The sequence below is a fragment of the Cupressus sempervirens genome, chromosome 3, assembly GCF_028749045.1.
Source record: "Cupressus sempervirens isolate cs-2001-9-10 chromosome 3, ASM2874904v1, whole genome shotgun sequence".
NCBI classification, from domain to species: domain Eukaryota; kingdom Viridiplantae; phylum Streptophyta; class Pinopsida; order Cupressales; family Cupressaceae; genus Cupressus; species Cupressus sempervirens.
Window position 1 is genome coordinate 167,745,789 of NC_143120.1, and position 20,023 is coordinate 167,765,811.

A 20,023-nucleotide genomic window follows, 5' to 3' on the forward strand; every position below is an offset into this window, starting at 1 on the left:
TCTCTCTTGACAGTGTAATTATTAATTAATTAATTAATTATATTTCATCATATTCCTCTACTTGTTTAATTAAATTTATTTCACTTCCCTAATGTATTTAAATACTTCCCTCTAATGTGTTAAATTTATTTAATGTATAGTGTTCCATAAATCCCCTTTTAAATAAATTCTAGTTTATTTAATTTCCCTCCACTTTATTAAATTATATAATCCTATGATTAAATTAAATCTTATCTTATTTAATCCTAATCTCACCTAAAGCCTAGCCTACCAACCATCACTCTCATCCTTCTAAGCCTACCCACTAGATAATCCCACTTTACTGTCCTAAATACCCTCTTAAACACCTTTTAGCCCCTATGTAATTTCTCACACATGTGAGAAACTCAAAGCCTAAGGAGCCCCCATTTCATTAATTCCTCCAAAAATACTCTTACACCCTTGTTCCCTCATTCCTTTACCCAAGGTTGCTCACATATATGTGAGCACATTGTGAGCCATCTAAATCATAAAAGACTTATATTGACTTTTGCATGGTTTTTCCCTTAGTCCATGTGTCTCCCTTGTGGCACCTATGTGGATGCCGCATAGATGCCACCTCCTCAAGGTCTCCCTCAAGCCTATAAATAGAGCCCTTGTCTCAAGCATTTTTAATATCCTCCATTGCATTGTTATCATGCTAGTATAGTGTTAGAGTTTTCTTAGATATTTTCTTACTTAGAGCTAATCTTTGGAAGTTGTTTTCATTGTTTCAATTCCTAGTTCTTGTACATTTTCATGGTAGCATAGCATTGTTTCAAATCCTAGTTCTTGCATATTTTCATGGTAGCATAGCATTGTTAGTTTACTTCATTGCATACCATTTCTACTTCACATCCTTTGGAATCCTTTTGAGGCTGGCTTACTCATAGTCATTTATTGAAGGTATTCTACATACATTTTAGTATAGATTCATATTTGCATTCTTGTATTCATTTGAATGGATTTGATAGGATTCAATCATAGTTGTGTTTGAGGAGAGCACATACACATCCCTAAACTCTGAACACACCAACACGGCCTCTTGTGGGCACCCTTCTTGAGCTACTCTTGAATTTGCATGGTACTCTTATCTTTTGATTGCATTAGTTGATGTAATGTAGGGTAGGAGAATCCCCAAAGGAGATGTCCTAGCCCCCAGCAATATAACCATATAGTGGAAACACAATAGCAAGAAACAAAAATGTAAGATCTAATACCAAATTATAATAATTGTTCATAAAATATAACAGACTACATGCAATATGCTTGGTTGTAAGGCCTCTTGGGCTAGGGCCAAATAAAAATAGAAATTACAAAATTAATTCTATAAGATCCCTCAAGATCCAACCCAAAATCTAATCCTAGCTAGTCCTATTCTATAACATAACAACAATTTGGTAGAAACCACCAAGGAAATCTCAACTTCTGCTCGCAAGCCCACCAAGCAATTTTCTTGTTTTCCAGTTGCATCCCTAGCTCTACTCCAACTTTATCCAAGATCCAAGTGTAAACTGCCTCACATTTAGTGCCCTATCCACACACTCATAATGGCATCATAATCCTTCCGTAAACTGCCTCACATTTAGTGCTTTGTCCATAGACTCAGGAAAGCTCATTCTTTAGTTGCTTCCCCACACTCAAATGAATGACTAAAAGACTCCACAAGATCGCTACTTATACCCAACTAAGCCAAAATTTGGCCTAGCAATTAGAAATTAAATAAAACTTAACATTAAATACTTGAAGAGCCACAAGTCATCCTACAATAGCAATTAAATGTCCCAAAATTGATATCCAAGAAAAATCAAGATATCTCATAGCTCTGCTTGAATTAGAACTAGTGCTTCAAACCAAAGGTATAAATTTAGGTCCTCTACAACCTCTTAAAGGTACAAATGTTGATTCACCAAGGATAAGTGTACATCCAACCTAAAAGTCACACAGAAAACTATCGCACATAACTGCCAAAAATTGATACTCCAGGAGAATTTCCATATCTCCCAACTTATGAGGAATTAGAACTTTCACCTTAGATTATAGATAGTACTCTAGGCCTTATTCAATCCCCAAAGTGTGCATCTTCTCATTCATTGTGAAAAATTAGTTAGACACTATAACAAGCACCCAGAAACTAGAAAACACAATTCTAGCAGCAAGGTACAAATAGCTCAAGCTTCAACTCAATCCATCCACTCTCTATGCAATCATGAGGAAAGTTTCTCCAATGTGTCTCTAGCACATCTGATCTGTAAACTAGGATTTACAATTTTTTAGCTTAATCCAAATTTTAGATTTGATTCTTGATCCAAGCAATAAATGTGTGGTTATATATCTTAAACCATTGAAATTACAAGGAGACTTATGCATTAAACACTTAAAATTAGCAATGTGTTAAATAACATAAAATAAAGAACATAACTAAAAATGAAATGAGAGAAGTAAGAAAGAAATGGAAGAGACACAAACAATTTGATACGAAGTTCGTCTGGGTAGGACTACATCTCCGGGTTCGCTTCTCAATTCGAGGACCTCTTTATTAATGTTGCCAGGCAAAACACACCTTCTTACAACATCCAAGCTTTAACCTTTATAGTCTCTCTCTCTTTTGCACTTGAAGATAATAACTTTGTGCTTACAATAATCTCTCACCCACAAACTCTCTCAAGAATTACAAAATTTTCCCCAAGAGCAAATTTTCCTTCCAAGCTAATTGTCCATCTCTTCTAAATTCCCCTCCTTTTATACATGAAATTTAGCCAAAAATGGGCTAAGACAATTAACCAACATAATCCCCTATTTTGGTTACATAAATTTGAATCTACCCTTTTACCATTTTATGGTTGTGAGTTTACTCCATTAATAGGGGTTTGTTTTAACAAATAACCTTATTTAAATAAGGTTGGCAGATTTGTTATAGATATGTAACAACTCTTCCTCTAATGTTACATATGCCATAAATAACCTATTGGTTGACCTTAATTTTAGGAGGGTAATGGTTGGGAGTTCAAATCCCATTATCCCTTTTCTTAAATTCGAATTAAATACCTATTTAAATTTGAATTTGAACTTTTTCCCTCTCTTTAAGATTTTATGATGTCATGCTGATGTCATCAAAATCCACACTTTTATCTAAACTTCAAACTATTATAATTTTCACATTTGATCTTCATTTTTGATGAAATGAACGCTGTTGGAAAGCTTTCATCGGGCTCTTCATTTTGAAATCCATTATTGACCACTTTTTGAGATGGTATGATTTCACACTTTATCTAGCCCTCTAGTTTGCCTGTTGACCTGAATTTTGATCGAGCGTAACTTTTGCATACGAGCTCCTTTTTCACCCGTTCAAGTTGCATCAAGTTCTATTCTCTGAGCTCTTTGTAGTGATACTAAATTTGAGAGATTATGAGATTGTTGAATTTTTTGGCCTTTTATATCAACCTGGATCATGCCTTCCCATTGAGAAGCTTTTGGACCTCCAAAAGTCTACTTTTATGTACATTTTGAATAAGGGCAATGTTGCCCCACTTTCCCAGTATCATCTGTATGTCCTACTAGAATTCTAAACATCTGACCCACCACAAATATAAAGACATATGTGCTAGCACTATTGACACAATTAACCATAAATCCACCAGTTTCCACTATTACATCCATCACCCACATAGCACCAACTAGTAGAAGTAGAAGTAACAAAACTGAAATAATTGATGAAATGAAAAGAGTATCAACATTTTGAACCTCTCGTATAGAAACATTATTAGAAAATGAGCCTTTCAAATCTTCTTTTACCATTACTGGCTGAAGATGCATTTCTTCTTGCACTTGATCCTCACTAGCTGCTGCAGACATGAGAGTCAGTTTACTGCTTGCATTTACAATCATTTTCAAATGTCTTGTATTTACAATTGATCCTCCATTCTTCATGTGATGAGCTCTTATAATGTATTCAATCCCATTTAAACAAATGATACTTATTATGTTCCCTGTAGAAGATAGCTTTCCTATCATATAAGTATGGGCTACCCAACACAATCCCACAAATATCAAGTGGAACCACATCAAATTCAACTTCATCTATGAACTTAGATGTTATTGCAAATCTTAACTTACATTGCTTAGTAACCCGCAATCTATTATCATTGCACACCTAGCCTAATGGATAAGGTCTCCTATGTGGCTTAGTTTCCAATCCCAATTGTTTAACAATTTCTTCTGAAATCAGATTAACTTGGGACCCACTATCTATCAATGTGTCAATTTTAGTGTTCTTTGAAATCACCCTTATATGAAAAAGTTCACACCTTTTACTATCTTTAGGAACAACATGACTTTTTGAAGTGGAAGCATATGAAACATCAATGGTAGAATCAACAAAAGTTTTACCTTTCAAACCCATAGCTGATATTGTTGCTTCATCACCAGAATCTGATCCAAGATCTTGAACAAAAACCGTAGACTTTTGCTTACCCTTATGATCCTTAAACCACTTTGGTTTCAATTCTGGATGCAATTTCCAACACTTCTCTTCTACATGTCCTTTCTTCTGACAATGGGAACATGTAGGTTTGTTACCTTCCTCTTTCTTTACTATGGCTACCTTCTTTCCTTTCTTGATGCTATCAGGGGGAGAAAATTCCTTCTTTGAATTGAAACTTACATTTCCTCCACCTGCTTCAATATGAGTCACTTGAACACATACTTCATCAAAGTTAGAAGGACTAAACATCAATATTGTATACTTCAAATATGAATGCATTCCATCTATATACTTTAATAAAGTATCTTTGGTATAAAGAGGAATTCCAAGAGTTAATGCCTTCTTCCTAAACACCTGTGTATACTCTTGCACAGACTGCCCTTTACCTTGCCTGAGATTTTGCCAATCCATAATGGCTTGTTGCATATAACCCAATGGATAAAATTGTTTCTTCAAAGCAGAAGTAAATGCATACCAAGATGAAATGATTTTACCATGTGTAACAAGATCATCCTGGATCTTCGTCTCCCACCAAACTAATGTAGTGCCTCCCATTCTGAGAGTAGCTAGCTGAATTTTGGAAGAATCATCCAAAATATTTTGAACCCTGCAATACACTTCAATTTGCTTAAGCCAATTATCCAATTTTTTAGCATCCAATTCACCATTATATATAGGCAAATCAAACTTTACATCAAGCTTTAACAAGGGTGTCTTCATAGAATGTTTCTTTTTAGAAGAATTAGATAGAGAAGAAGAAGACGATGAAGAAGATGAAGAGGATGGAGATGAAGGTTCAAGAGGGTCACTACCACCTTCTACTCCTTTGTCTTTATCATCTTTTGATGAAGATTTAGCTTCTTCCTTCTTCCTAGCCTTGTCCGCCTTTCTCAATTGTCGTTCATGTCTCTCTTGGAGAAGAATGTTGACCAAAGCCTTTAATTCCATGAAAGATCTTTGGAATGCTTCTGCATCAAACTCAGGAATATGTTGTTCAGATTCCATCTCTGATCGAGGAAAAATCCTTCTTTTTCCAATTTTTGGATTGAACTCTTCAAGTTCACCTTCTCCTTGCTTCAACTTCAACCTAGTTAACATTCACCACCTGCAATTTCTCTACAAGAATAGGCTCTGATACCAAACTTGATCTGTAAACTAGGATTTAAATTTTTTTAGCTTAATCCAAATTTCAGATTTGATTCCCAATCCAGGCAGTAAATGCATGGTTATATATCTTAAACCATTGAAATTACAAGGAGACTTATGCATTAAACACTTAAAATTAGCAATGTGTTAAATAACATAAAATAAAGAACATAACTAAAAATGAAATGAGAGAAGTAAGAAAGAGATGGAAGAGACACAAACAATTTGATACAGAGTTCATCCAGGTAGGACTACGTCTCTGAGTCCGCTTCTCAATTCAAGGACCGCTTTATTAATGTTGCCAAGCAAAACACACCTTCTTACAACATCCAAGCTTTAACCTTTATAGTCTCTCTCTCTTTTGCACTTGAAGATAATAACTTCGTGCTTACAATAATCTCTCACCCACAAACTCTCTCAAGAATTACAAAATTTTCCCCAAGAGCAAATTTTCCTTCCAAGCTAATTTTCCATCTCTTCTAAATTCCCCTCCTTTTATACATGAAATTTAGCCAAAAATGGGCTAAAACAATTAACCAACATAATCCCCTATTTTGGTTACATAAATTCGAATCTACCCTTTTACCATTTTATGGTTGTGAGTTTACTCCATTAATAGGGGTTTGTTTTAACAAATAACCTTATTTAAATAAGGTTGGCGGATTTGTTATGGATACATAACAACTCTTCCTCTAATATTACATATGTCATAAATAACCTATTGGTTGACCTTAATTTTAGGAGGGTAATGGTTGGGAGTTCAAATCCCATTATCCCTTTTCTTAAATTCGAATTAAATACCTATTTAAATTTGAATTTGAACTTTTTCCCTCTCTTTAAGATTTTATGATGTCATGCTGATGTCATCAAAATCCACACTTTTATCTAAACTTCAAACTGTTATAATTTTCACATTTGATCTTCATTTTTGATGAAATGAACACCGTTGGAAAGCTTTCATCGGGCTCTTCATTTTGAAATCCATTGTTGACCACTTTTTGAGATGGTCTAATTTCACCCTTTATCTAGCCCTCTAGTTTGCCTGTTGACCTGAACTTTGATCGAGCATAACTTTTGCATACGAGCTCCTTTTTCACCCGTTCAAGTTGCATCAAGTTCTATTCTCTGAGCTCTTTGTAGTGATACTAAATTTGAGAGATTATGAGATTGTTGAATTTTTTGGCCTTTTATATCCACCTAGATCAACATCCCTAACCATGAAAAGTATAATCTCACCAGAATCCAAACTTGATGCTCCTGCATCAAACTCCCTAGGTAAATAGAAAAGTATGTACCATACTTCGATGCCCAAAGAAAGATCTGCAACTAACTTCATCTTTACCAAAGGCTTCCACTTCATCAAAGTCAATAGAAAAAATTTAAAAATCAACCATCTATGCTTCATCCATTGAAACATTAGAATCAAATACATATCAGCAACCCAATCAACATGGTCACACCCAAGAACAAATTAAACATAAGGCTTCATCAACAAACCCTCATCCACATTAGCAACTAGTGAATCCACACCAGTAGAAACAAACTCCATATCAATAGCAATATGTAACTCCTTGACAACATATGCCATACTCTCAACACCAATAGCCTCATTACTAACAAGATGCTCTATAACACACAAGTCATCACCGACAGCAACTAGATCATCCATGACTAAGTGCTTTATGATTTCCATGTCAGATCCAACCAAATGATCTTGAAAACCAATGTCTATACCAACATCAACAAGGTTAGGAATATCTTCAGCAATAACCTCCAGCTACTCTACAAGTTCTCTGTTAGACTTCACAAATTGATTAGCAAAACCAACCTCTTCCACCTCAACCTTGCTATGTCATCTTCTCTCACAAACAAGTCTCTTAACTGGCAAAACAAATTTCTTCTAGATCAGTATCTACTCTAGTTTCACAAACATCTATTAAATGCCTTCCTCATCTTGTCCTTATCTTGATTAGCTTAACTAGTTTCAAACTAAACAACCACCTTCTTATTTCAATCAGCCAAACTAGCTTCAACGTGAGAAAACATCTCAGAAAACCTCCTCTCTAGCACATCATGGAGATTTGAAATCATCTCAAGGTTCAATCCTCTCAGAGCCATCTTCCAAGATATTTGTAAACCCTCTGCAAAAAAATTTTTCCATGCTCCTTGTGACAACCTTGAATTTTTTGTAAGTCGGATCACAACCTACCAACTCGAATGAACAATCAGGAACCACATCACAAGTCCAAGACCATGAATTTGTAGTCCACAACTCTCTACAATCATGCCTCAACCAAATTAGTCTTCCATCTTAGCATCCATTGATCCATTTGCAAGCCCTTTGCAATTGAAAGTTAGAACCATGATCTAACACCTCACAACCAAGATATCTAGGACTCCAAAAAGAATAATCCACTACTAGATCAAGATCAACTCAAGTCTACTTCTCCAACCCAAATCCAGGCACAAACTGCTACAACTTCAATAATCAGTTTATGCACTTAGGAACAACCTTCATTCTAATACCATCTGATGCAGTGCAATGCAGAAGAATCTCCAAAGGAGATGTCCTAGACCCTAGCACTATAATAGAAGAAACACAATAGCAAGAAAGAAAATTGCAAGATCTAATACCAAGTTACAATAATTGTTCATAAAATATAACTGATTATATGCAATATGCCCAGCTGTAAGGCCTTCTAGGTTAGGGCCAAATATAAACAATAATTACAAAATTAGTTCTACAAGATCCCTCAAAATGCAACCCAAACTCTAATCCTAGCTGGTTCAATTCTGTAACATAATAGCAATCGAGTAGAAACCATCAAGGAAATCTCAACTTGTGCTTGTAAGCCCATGAAGAAATCTCCTTGTTTTCCAACTATAGCCCTAGCTCTACTCTAACTTTATCCAAGATAAAAGTTTAAACTACCTCACATTCAGTGCTCTATTCACACACTCACAACTCCATCATAATTCTGTTGTAAACTACCTCAAATTTGGTACTCTATCCACAGACTCAAGAAAACTCACTCTTCAGCTACTTCCCCACACTCAACTAAATGATTAAAAGACTCCACAAGATCCCTACTTATACCCAACTAATCTGCAAGTTGGCCTAGCAATTAAAAATTAAATAAAACTTAACATTAAATACTTGAAGAGCCACATGTTGACCTGCAACAATAATTAAATGTCCAAAATTTGATATTCGAGAAAAATTGTGATATCTCATAGCTTTTATTGAATTATAACTTGTGTCTTTGAACCAAAGGTATACATATAGGTCCTCTACAACCCCTTAAAGGCACAAAGTCTGATTCATCAAGGATAAGTGTGCATCCAACCTAAAAATTACACACAAAAAATTATCACATAGAACTACCAAAAATTGATACTTCAGGAGAATTGCCATATCTCCCAACTTATGAAGAATTAGAACTTTCACCTTGAACTATAGATATTACTCTATGCTTTCTTCAATACTTGAAGTTTTCAACTTTTCATTCATTGTGCAAAATTAGTTACACACTCTGCAACAGGAACCCAAAAACTAGAAAACACAGTTCTAGCAGCAAGGTAAAAATAGCTCAAGCTTCAACTCAATCCATCCAATCTTTATGCAATCATGAGGAAAGGTTCTCCAATGTGTCTCCAACACATCCCTAACCATGAAAATCATAACCCCATTAGAGTATTTTTTTAATTGTAATAACCTTTTTATAAATTAAAATCAACTAAAGATTGTCTTACTAACAGATTCCAATAGGCTTTAGTAAAAATATATTTTATGAGTATTGTGGTCAAATAGAAGCTTATATACTCAAATTTTAGGTATGAAAAATATTATTTTTATAAATAAGAATAATGTTAAATCTTTAAAAAGTAATAATACTATCAACTCAATGCTCCTGCATAATTAGTTCTAAAACTCAAGTAGATTAGTTCTATTTTGATTTACTTGAATCTTGATATACATGTATAGCTAATTTATCTTGTTTATGTGTGCTCCTAACATATTAAGTTTTTGTGTATACAGGCATAAGCATAGTGTATCAAACATCAAGTCAAAAATGAAAAGGTATCAAACATTATGATGGGCTTAGGGTGGGGACCACCACAAATTAACTTATACACCATTTTTTAGAATCATCTCATATAAAATGCATTCATCAACTCATAATATCTATTCAAAATAATTTATTAAAATGAATGTATTAAATGTATCTAATTATCTTCAAGAGATAGCACATAATAATATAAGACACATCACCATAAATTTAATTACATTATCTAATCAAGATGTATGTATAATGTGGTCAACTTCAATTCACTAATCAATCATATGATAAGATTATTGTATCATATTTTCTTGATATTGTCTAGATCATAATCATCAACATCGAAATTTAATATCCCTCAATGGATATCTTTCCATCATTACTAACATAATGATTCTCTTTACAAATAAAACATCATGCATAATTTTGACCATAAAATCACTTCTTGACCTAATAAAATCTTTGTCTATAGATTTCCTATTGATTCTTTCATTACAAAGAAACCATATGTGTATAATAAATGCTATAATGAGAAGTGACCATAATGTAAATTAGATTTTAGATGCTCAAAACTCATATCTATATACACGTTAGTTCATGTGGGAGTTTCCTTAGAAAGGGATTAATTTATTCCATTGTGGGAGTTATGAATCGATAAGGTAGAGATGGTAATCAGATTCTAAAATTACATAAACATTGTGTGTGTGTGTGTGTGTGTGTGTGTGTGTGTGTGTGTGTGTGTGTGTGTGTGTGTGTGTGTGTGTGTGTGTGTGTGTGTGTGTGTGTGTGTGTGTGTGTGTGTGTGTGTGTGTGTGTGTGTGAATATTGTTTAGGAAATTTTAGAATTTGATTACCATCTCTACCTTATTGATTCATAACTCCCACAATAGAATAAATTAATCCCTTTCTAAGGAATCTCCCACATGAACTAACATGTACACAGATATGAGTTTTGAGCATCTAAAATCCAATTTACATTATGGTCAGTTCTCATTATAGCATGGTTTCAGTTGTCATTTTCCAAAAAATTTGATTAAGGATAAACCACTTAAGCTAACTATTCATAATGCACACATAAACCTAGGAGGATAATATCATTTTAGCATATAACATTCAAATTAAATCCACCTAAAAAATTCATGTCTCATCAACATATAACCCAAAATCGACATAAATTTCCTTAAATGTTGAGTATTTAGAGGAATTGATTTAGTTGCCTACATTCTTCACACTATCATTTATAGTTTACATGGAATCCAATGCTCAAATTAATAAATCACCATGCAGGTGATAGTGTATTATAACATCATCATCATAAGTACATAAAAAGGGTATCAAGTCCTTAGCATATAAAAATATCAAATTAATACTATCCAAATAAGAGGACTAATAAAGAATCCAATAAAAAGTTATATCACCCTTGATTAGGCTCTCACAAAATGTTCAATCAATGAGGAGAATGATATACAAGAATCCTAGAGATATTCTTAATGAAATACATTAACTTTTGACATAGAGATATAGTATGTGGTTCTCACTATAATCTCAGGGAAGGTATCTCTTCTCTCTCAAATAAAATAACTCATCTCACATATTTCAGCATTTGTAACCCTCTAACAAGGGAACATTTTCCAAATTTGGTTTTTATTAGGTACACAAGATGAGGAGTCTTATAGCTTGAATTGAATACATTCCAATAGGAATGAAAAAACATAATTAATGTGATTAGTTTTTGGATTTGATTGTGTCAATAGCTAGGGGCATACCTAAATAGAACCAAGGGAGGTGGGCAACTTGATATCTCATCGATATCGCAATCATATTTTGTAATCTTCCAAGAGTATTGAAGAAGAAGAGAACTCTCTACATAAGATCAAGAATCTTTGTCTCGACACTAGAGAATAGTCACCAAGAAGATTTTTCCAAGCCATAGATTCTTTTATAGTTTCCTCGCCAACAAAAAGATTATTGTCTATGAATTACTTGTGTGAAACAACCTCCAAGGTAGAGGAGGGTTTGAACCCCTAAACCACACTAGTAGCAAACAATCTACATAGATTCCTACCAAACACATTGACTAAAATGATAAAAAATGATAAGGTGAAAGAGGGTCACCTTGTCTTAAAACTCTCAAGAGACCAAAAAATCCTTTATGAGAACCACTGACTAGCTCACAAAATTTAGGCATTACGAAACACTCTTTAATCAAATTCAAAAACCTTCCTCTAAAATCCACTTTCAATAAGACTTCCACAAGGAAATCCCATGAAACCGAATCATAGGCCTTGGAAATGTCCAGCTTAAGAATCATTGTTTATTTTTTTATTTTATTCCATAAATTGAAGGAATTAATATATAGTTAGAATAGCATCCAAAAAAAATTTCCAAGCATAAACCCCTTTTGATGGGAATGGATAATACAATCCAAAAAAGGCATAATTTTATTAACCAATGATTTGGAGAAAATTTAATAGATCATAATGCAAAGGCTAATAGGCCTAAAATACTTCATTTTATTAGCTCCAAAAATTTTGGAAATAAGAACAATAAAGGTATTGTTAGTTCTTTAAGAATCATGCTAGAAGAAACAAACTCTTGAGCTACCCAAAAAAATCCTTACTTGCTATCTCCAGAAAAAAAAAAATTGAAAGAAAAGTCGGGGAAACCATCAAGACCTGGCAATTTATGCAAACTAAGGGGAAAGTATTAGCTAAGCCTTCACCTCTTTGATAGTAACATTTTTTCCCAAATTTGAGATGTCTTTTAGGGAGATGTAGGTAGGGAAACAATCTATCAGGTCCTTCCTTTTATTAACCAATAATAGATTCAAAGGAGGAGGTTGGTTTAGCAAGTCAATTAGTTAGTTGGCAACCTCGAGATCAATGTTCATTTTATTAGTAAGGGTTCCATGATTAATAATCAATTCCTTAATTTTATTCCTTTTTCTATATGTTAGAGTAGATTGACGAAAAAAATGTGTGTTTCTATCACCTTTTGTAATCCATTGAATCCTAGATCTTTGCTTCTAGTAAGTCTTTTCTTTACTTATTATGTTATGAAGTTGTGATAATAAAATATTTTCCTCCTTAACTCTCTCTGTATTCCAACCCAAAGTCTCTATTTTATTATAATTATTTTGTATCTTATGCTTGATAATAACCTTTTGTTTAAAAATGTTGCCAAATGAGAACTTATTCATGTTCTTGAGGTTACCTTTAACAAATGTAAATTTACTTGATAGCTTGAACATGTCCATGCCAATAAATTTTGCATTCCACCACTCCTTTATATAGGTACCAAAATCTTGGTTGTTATCCCACATGGCCTCAAAATGAAATGGGAATTTATCAAGTGAACTATGGGATCCCAACATAACATAATGGGATGATGGTTAGAGTGATATCTAACAACAAAGGAAACAAAATATTGATTTAAGATATTCCAAGTATGAGATAAAAGATACCTATCTATTTTGACTAAGATGAGAGCATCTCAAGATCTTATATTTGAAAACCATTCGAGTGTTTCTTAGAATATTGCAGTTGATGGGTGGAGTCACAAGCGAGATTAAATCTAGTAGAGTCCAAGTTCATCCATAATTCCTTATATTCATAGTTAGAAGTAGATGTATAATTAGAGTATAATCTATAAGTTTAAGTTTAAGTTGAAGTGGAGAATTGGAAAGTGAGAACCTACACTTTATTTGCACATTGTAAAGATGTATCTATAGAAGTGTAGGAGTTGATATCCATTGAATGAATAGTATAAGTCCATATGTGCTAACCAACCTATCACATCATAAAACTTAGTGAGATCCATGATTAAGAAGGAGCCTTGAAATTATTTCATGATCTTACTTTGCAAAGCATGAGAGATAGCCGTATATCAAGAGAGGATGAAATAGTTGGTGTTTTAGTTCAAAACATTGAATATTTGATTATGCATCTTGTAGTGGAAACCTTCCATCAATAGAACCAAAATAGATGTTTAACCTTGTACAAAATAATTTCATTTGATAAAAACAAATAGATAAATAAGTTATCATTTGAACTACAAAAAATATTCATATAAAAATATATTATTGGTACTTTAATTATTAGATTAGATCAACCAAACCATAAAAATATAAACTATAAATCTCACTATCACATGAATATAATACAATCTTCAAGAAAAATTAATTAAATAAGGGCTACAATGCAGCTATTTTCCTACCAAAGACTAGAAGAATAGTTTTGGTTCTAGCATGCTACTTTAGTGTGAATGTTTAGAATAAGGTCTGCAATTTTAGTTGTTATTTGATAAAAGGGTGTATCATCTTCTAGCCTTATAGCTAGAAAAAACTCTTCATTAGTAGGGCCTATATAATTTAGTCATATTAAGTCAGGTGTTAAGAATGTACTGTGCATACTAGTAACTTGATCAAATCTTAGAAGACTATAGAAAAACTTTGGAATGCCTTCTCACTTGTTCCTATTAAGAGAAAAAGGATTAACAATGATTTGAAAATGTGGAGACACTATTTCTAGCAATAGTTTATTTATACAATAAATCTCACCATATATGTGAGCTTTGTTTATTTGAACTTTCTTATGTGGGCTTATCTAGGAAATTTACAAATATTGACACAATGGAAACAATCTAATCTATCATCTAACAAGCATCATCTTAAAGAATAACTACAAAAAAGAGACTAGAGCACAAGCGAGAAACATTCTCCTAAAGTTTTGAAATTTTCATTTTGTGCTAGCATATCCTATATTCATGTATGTCATTTTATAGTCCCCAAACTATTGCAAAAATCAAAAAGCAGTCTACATAAAGGAAACACAACTTAATTTAGAAATTCATGCCAAAGATGGTCCTTCTTAGGATTCCATGAGGCAATTTAGGAGAAAATTTAGAAAATTTTCTCTTGCACAATTTTTGTTTGATATAATCCATCCCTCCTAAGTATAATATAAGGCATGTGGACATTAAAATGGATCTAGTTACTACATAGTACATCATACATTTAATTTTCTAGGAATGAACTAAGGAAACCATTCAAATAGTATGCAAATATTTAAAATTTGATAGATGGCTCAGTTAATTTACTTAAGCCTATAAATTGCCAAAATATTTAATCTCATTTCTATTGCAATTTCCACCTAGAATATAATACATGTACTTTGTCAATTTGTTTCCAAGTTCCTGGTAAATTCTTCCATAAAAGGAAGTAAAACAAACTAGAAAGTAAAGCACATATATATTAACTACATTACCATTTTGATGATGGGCCACACCACCCGTGCCAACTCACAACCAAAAATCACAACAAGATGGAGATAGAGAGATGACAAAAATGCTTCATAAAGCATCATCCATACTTGAAATTCATTACAATTTTCTCCAAATAAAAGGACTCCAAACTCTTATAATATAAGAGATATTTTCTCACTAAGAGCTTCTACAAGAAATTACATCCGAAGAGCTTCTACTTGAAGAGCTTCCATTTCTCGAACTTCGATTTCTCGAACTTGATTACAAATGATAATAAGCCTTCCTTAAATAGGCACTTCTAACCCAAGACATTACAAACACAACCAATGTGGGATAAAAGGTAAATACAACTACCTTTAAATAAATATTAAATTCCCATCCAAATACAACTAAGCACCCAACAAATATTAAATACATGATTTAAGGATCTTTCCACAAACTTCTAAGATGCCACCTGCACACCTCGATTAATGGAATGACAACTATTTTTATTATTTTCTATTTATGCCACCCATGCACCTTGAAAATAGAAATTCCTCTTTTCTCCTTTTTTCCTATTTTTCTATTTTTTAAATTATTTTTCCTTCTATTTTCGTCACTTTCTCTCTCCTCCACAAATTTATTTTTTTCTTTTTTTCTTTTTTCCTTTTCTCTCTCTCTCTCTCTTTCTAATAATTTAATTTTCCCATGCAAGATGCTCCTACATCAGACTCCCTTGGTAGATAGAAAAGTTTGTCCCACACTTTGATGCCAAAAGAATGATATACCACCATCTTCATCTTCACCACAAGCTTCCACCTCAATAGGGACAAGAAAACCAACATGCAAATCTTCCACACATTTTTTTTTTGCTGATGCATGATGCTCCTGCATCCAACTCCAATGGTAGGAAAAATTTTGTGAGTATGGATTCACAAAATGAAGTAGCCACTATTGATATTCTTTTTTCTCTTCCTCCAACACATAGCTGGAACAAGTATCTAGTGCCGATATATTTCCTTCTTTCTTCTTTTCCAACACCTAGCTGGAACAAGTGTCTATTGTTGAAATCTCTCATCTACGATGAACTCTATCCAAGTACAACTCTCATCCTCATTCAATCTTGTTGAATTAATCACACCTGTAATAAACCCAGCAACACCATACCAATCTTCCTTTGCATGCCATACATCACAAACAAGATCCTCATGCAAACCATTATCAATATCTTTCAAACTCATCTCAAAGACAACATTCCATGATTCATAAAAATTTAGCTCTTTGACATATTCATCTGCACTTGCCTCTTTCATGTCATCAACAATGCATGTAACTACTTCACTTGCTTGATCTCCAACGAAGGCACTATATTCTTCCTCCATTGCTGCAATCTTCAAATCATCTTGCTCTATTTCAGGTTCATAAATCTTGCCATCTTCATGCTCTTCCTCTTCTCTTTCATCTTCTTCAACTTTAGGTTCGCAAATAATATCCTCTACATCCTCTTTCTCTTATGTTGTACCACATGTCTCATACTCCATTGGATCTTCTTTCTTTTTCGCATCCAAGGAATTATCAACATCCCTTTTCTGGTGACATGCTCTTCGCTTCAACAACTCAGCTTCTAATTCATTCACTTGCTTCTACAAATCAACTAGCAATGATTGTTGATTTCTTGCTCTAAATTTCTCAAGTCGAGGAATCCTCAGAATCTATCCAATCAAAAAAGTCATCTTCTTCTTTCTCTTCTCCATAATCAAGTCTTCAGAAGACAAATCTCATCCAAAACAAGAACCTCGTGCAAACTGCCTCATAATCGGCGCTCTGTCTACACAATCAAGAAATTCTTCACAAACTTCACCCAACTCAAGGTCCTAGTGCAAACTGCCTCACACTTTGGCGATCTGCTTGTACACTCAGGAACTCCTGCTCTGATACCATTGATGATGGGCCACACCACCCGTGCCAACTCACAACCAAAAATCACAACAAGATGGAGATAGAGAGATGACAAAAATGCTTCATAAAGCATCATCCATACTTGAAATTCATTACAATTTTCTCCAAATAAAAGGACTCCAAACTCTTATAATATAAGCGATATTTTCTCACTAAGAGCTTCTACAAGAAATTACATCCGAAGAGCTTCTACTTGAAGAGCTTCCATTTCTCGAACTTCTATTTCTCGAACTTGATTACAAATGATAATAAGCCTTCCTTAAATAGGCACTTCTAACCCAAGACATTACAAACACAACCAATGTGGGATAAAAGGTAAATACAACTACCTTTAAATAAATATTAAATTCCCACCCAAATACAACTAAGCACCATCATGCATCACATTTATTGAATCTATTGTTCAACTTACTTTTTTTATTGATACATACTTGCTAGCCAGCCTCAATTGTGCTGAGATATTTCCCAAATGAACCAAAAATAACCTACATCTGGGATAGGTTTAATTCTTATGGCTTATGTACATAAGGTGTCAATACATTTAGACTAGCCTTAGCACCATATTATTGATCTCCCATCAGATATCCTACTCCAAGTTGCATTGCATTCAGTGCAATTAAGGTATTGCATAGACAAATGGGAGTAATCCTATTGGGCAACTAAAAAACTAAGAAGGTTATAGAAAATAATGCACATAATTGAGTAGTTTAATTTAGAAACAAAATGAATTAATCATTATGGAATGTAGAAATCTAATGATCTTCAATATATGCATTTGATGGATTTTGTGAGAAATATAAAAATTGACTAACCTCATTGCCATGAGAGTAAACAAAATTCTAACATTTCAAATTTTAAACAATAGGATGGTAATTAGGTTTACATCTAAATCTTTTAATAGAGTTTTCATTATATCTTGTTGGGTAGTCCTAGTAGGAACAATCCCTTCTCGGTACACTCCTATGTGATGCCACATATGAAACTTCTTTAACATACATCTCATTCTTTCTCCTTTGGCTGGCTAATTTGAGGTCCCTGCAATATTATTGACTAATTTCTTTGAATTAGTCAATTTTAAGAACTTTAGATACACATTTATATGCAAAAAGGCTAGCAAATTAGTGAAAACTATCAAATAAATACTCAATACATTCAAATTACATTTTTAGGTCAATGAATCAATGATGATCAATTCAAATTATCAATCAAAAAAAGATTACCGAAAGAATTTGAAGTTAATAATCAAGGAACAATTAGGCACATCTACCAAGGTAGGTCCAAACTAAGGTTGAAATTGTTAAGATATACAATTTATAGCACCACATTGCTTGATAAAAAAAAATAGAGACATCTAAAATGAGCCTACTCAAAGTATTCTTAAATTTGGGAGTCCTTTTCCATGCATGCCAATGATAGATTACACTCGGTTCATTTGCAATTGATACCAAAAAATATGAGTGATGTCAAAATTTGTGATTAATATTTTATCCAATTCATGTAATCCTTTGGCGACATGAAAATTAGTAAGGACATCTACGTAGTTTTGAGGTTCTTCTACTTTATCACCGTACAGATTCCTTTTCCAAGCCATTTTCTTGCATTTCATTTATATCCTTTCACCAAAAGGCAAATAGGAAACTCAAATGATAAGATATTACAAGAAAATAAATTTATGTAAATGAGATTCAAAAAATAGTTTATAAAAGAAGACAATATTTAAAAATGGAAAATTGTTGTGGGTTCATAGTAGGTTCTGAGAAAATGTCAAAAATATTCACAAGTTCTTCTAGGTTCGTTTGTTTGGGACACAAGTCCTTGTGTATCCAACACAGATACCCTGTGGTTTTCAAACTTTATAATTTAACAGTAAGCCTTCAAAGCTTAGGCTAACTTTTAAAATATTTAAGCCGATGGGCTTTTTTTTATTTTTTGGATGAATAGTCCTTTCCAATTAATAATATTTACTAAGATTACAATTCACAAAAAAGGGGCCAGGGGATACAAGATCACCCCGCGAATGATTTCACACGGCTGAAGCCAAAAAAAACAACATGGCCTCAGCCAGAAACTATTAACTATTCATCCAAAAAAAAAAAACTTTTAACAACCTCAGGTTGCCAAGGCAGTACCAGCAGAGGGAGGAGGATCATCTTTATCAGGAAATCCCCACGCATCAGTGGGATTGTGGGGCGGACTGGGAATAGTCTAGCCGTCAGTAGCATCAGCAGGATCTGGGGTAGTCGCAGTCTCTGCATCTTTCTTGTCTGGTCGCAGAGGAGAAATTGCCAAGGCCAGGCGAGGAAACTTGCCAGAGTGCGCCTGTCTAGGGGGAGGAGCTGAGGATCAGCTAGAAGCTAGCCCAAGGAGAGGAGCCAAGGACCAGCCAGAACCACCATGCAGTGGGGAAGTGGAGCAACGCCTCCAACCGCCATGTCCACTACTAGGAGAGCGGTGGCGGGGACCCTGGGAGCGCGACATGTGTGAATGGCGGCCAGAGGACTGGCATCAAGAACGGTGACCACAAGACGAAGAGGCATCGATCGAGGCATTCGGAGGAACTCTAGCAATGGTGCATGGAGCATTGCCCTAATGATTTAACAATTCCTGTAAGTGGGCAAGTTCCAGGGAAACTTTATTAGCTTGCACCTGTTTCTGCATAATGACATTGTTACAAATGCATGCCTTAGTGTACATTGCAATGTTAAGATCCAAAAAATTGTGACTGAATAAAACTGCATTCCTATCTTTCCATAGAGAAAATAAAATTTCCATCCTGAAGGTATGCCAAATCTGGGAGAACTTCCGAGGAATTCTAGGGGAATCACCTAGCAGGATCATGTGCCATGAAAAAGGTTCAGGCCTGAAAGGCTTGAAAAAATCATGAATCCAATGCCAATAATTTTGAGCATGCTTGCAAAACTAAAAAATATGCAAAAAGGACTCAGGTTGGCCACAGAAGGGGCATCTGGGATCAGGAACCCCAATGTGCTTGAGCCGAGGCCCCAGGGGAAGACCTTGGAAGGTAAGGCACCAAGTAAAGTGGGCAATCCTCGGTTCTGTAATGGCACTCCAAATGGTGTCGAAACATTTTCTCCATTAAGAAAGCGAAGATTGC